At 42.0% G+C, this 2,679-nt stretch overlaps 1 protein-coding gene across 2 annotated transcripts in view; it reads left to right on the top strand.

Annotated features, from left to right (window-relative positions):
• SEC62 (SEC62 homolog, preprotein translocation factor) overlaps positions 1–2,679 on the top strand; it is a 30,715-nt gene that overhangs the window by 19,378 nt on the left and 8,658 nt on the right. The window lies entirely within an intron of this gene.

Below are 2,679 nucleotides of genomic sequence, written 5' to 3'. Positions count from 1 at the left end.
GGGTATCATCAGCGTACTGATGATACCCAGCTCTACCTCTCATTTTCAACCAATCCAGGTGAGGCAGTGGCTGTACTGAACTGGTGCCTGGCCGAGGTAATGGGCTGGATGAGGGCCAATAAACTGAAGCTCAATCCAGACAAGACGGAGGTCTTGTTGGTAGGCGGCTCAGGCTTTGGGGAAGGGGACCTTGATCTTGTCCTGAATGGGGTTGCACTCCCTCTTAAGGACAAGGTCTGCAGCTTGGGAATGCTCCTCGATCCAGAGCTTTTGCTGGAAGCTCAAGTAACAGCGGTGGCGAGGAGCGCTTTCTTTCAGCTTCGGCTGATTCACCAGCTGCGTCCCTACCTGGAGAACGACTGCCTGGCGCCAGTGACACGCATTGGTAACTTCCCGACTGGACTTCTGTAACGTGCTCTACATGGGGCTGCCCTTGAAAACAGTCCGGATACTTCAGTTGGTGCAAAACAGAGCTGCCAGGCTGCTGATGGGGACTGGGCGTTATGTTCACATGACTCCAGTCCTCAGTCAGCTTCACTGGCTTCCCATTGAAGTCCGGGCCCAATTCAAGGTGTTGGTGATGACCTATAAAGCCCTAAATGGCTTGGGTCCTGGTTACCTGAAGGAGCGCTTACATCCATATATGCCCAGCCGCCCCTTGAGATCGGCGGGAGAGGCCCTTCTCCGGGAACCCTCCATGAAAGAAATTAGGAGGGTGAGCACCCAGAGGAGGGCTTTCTCTACGGTGGCACCCAACCTATGGAATGCGCTCCCCAGAGAGGTCTGCCTGGTGCCATCGTTATTTGCTTTTCAGCCCCAGGCCAAGACCTTTTTATTTAAAGGTCATTTTAATTGTTCATTTTAATTATTGATTTTAACAACTTTGGCCAGGATGTCTCCAACTGTATTGTAGTAATGATATTTATTTATTTGTAAGCCGCCCCAAGGCTTAGGCAAATGGGGCGGCATATAAGTCTGCTAAATATATATATATATATAAACAAAAACCAAACTATATATATATATATATAAACAAAAACCAAACAAAACCCCAAGCACAGGAAAATGTGTGCTGAAAGTAGACTTAAGATTGCCTAATTTGTTTTTTTTCCTTTGCCTACTACATTTTTGGCAATGTTTTGGGGTCTTTGAAATATAATTCCAGATAAATGAAACCTGTAATTCTTGAATAGAGAGTATTGACAGTTTGGAATTAGAGATTTTACAAAAAGGAGGAGGAACAGTGACAAAAAGAATAAAGTCCAAGAACCATGTTGGACTCTTTGGGAAACTTTAATTGTCTGAAGAAGTGGGATAAAACTGCAAGAAATACTACTCAGTGGAGTATTACAGATCTTTTGCTGTCATTTTAATTAATTGATCAACATGTAGGTAAGGTTCATTCCACCTTCCTCTGACAGCATCAGAGCTGGTAAAATGCACTCTTATTTATGGAATTCTCTTGCTTGTCTACAGATTACATTGGATTCAGATGTACCCCCAAGGGAAGTGTGACCCATGGGAAGAACACTGCTGTGTCAGGTCAAGGACCCATCTCATGCAGTATTCTGTTCCCACAGCAGCCAAGCAGATGCTTGCCTGTTTGCTTGCTTATTCAGTTATTTAGTTATTTATTTATTTTGTTTCAAGGCTGTCTAGTAGCATCACACTCTCTGGGCAGCCATTACAATAAAATTACCAGTTAGTAATATGAATAAAATAATAAAATAAAAAAGGTAAAATAACATATAAATCAGCAAGAATAAAACTTAACGTAAGTTAGTAAATTAAAACATGCAAAGCACACCAGTAGGATATAAAACCAGTTGAACACCCTCCCCAGGATATTTTTATTGATTGATTGATTGATTTCTATCCTGCCTTTTTCCTGCAAAGGGCTCAAGGCAGCGTACATCATTCTCCTCCTCCACCTTACCCCCACAGCAACAACCCTGTGAGGTAGGTTGGGCTGAGAGTCTCTGACTGGCCCAAAGTCACCCAGTGGGCTTCACGGCTGAGCGGGGACTCGAACCCAGGTCGCCTGAGCCCCAGTCCCATGCTCTAACCACTACACCACACTCCTACAGTGAGTAAAGCATATCTTAGAGAACCTTCATAACAAAGGGAAGTCACTATCATGCCCAGCATTGCTTTCTGGTGGCAGTGATGCTTGGTCATCTGGCTAGGAAGTAAGAGAGGAAAGTGGAAGTGGGGGGGAGCAGGAAGCTGGGCAGAAAATTGAGAAGGTATTTTGGATTTCTACATTAGTTAATCCAAATTTACTTACTTATTGCATTTTTATGCCGCCCCATAGCCAGATATTCTCTGGGCAGCTCAGTGTAATCATAAAAATACAGATAAAAATAATAAAAATAATAACTAAAACCATAAAAGATAAAATAATAAAAATACAATATAATACAACCATATAAATACAACAGGAGGAAATAAACACAATAGAACCAATAAAACAACAACTAATAAACAATACAGCAATAGACCAGGAGCAAACCAATTTATAACCGTGTATGTCTTTAAGATTTGTTTGGGAATTAAATATGCTCAAATATAAACAGATTACCTTAGAACATTTTGTTCTAAGGGAAGGAAGAGAACAGTGGCAGAGCAATCAGTAATTGTATCTTTCACATTAAGTCATCAGTAATGTTAAGTTAAATA

The sequence above is a fragment of the Varanus komodoensis genome, unplaced genomic scaffold (assembly GCF_004798865.1).
Source record: "Varanus komodoensis strain SLA01 unplaced genomic scaffold, ASM479886v1 scaffold28, whole genome shotgun sequence".
Taxonomy (NCBI): Eukaryota; Metazoa; Chordata; class Lepidosauria; order Squamata; family Varanidae; genus Varanus; species Varanus komodoensis.
This window is presented reverse-complemented; position numbering and strand designations above follow the sequence as displayed.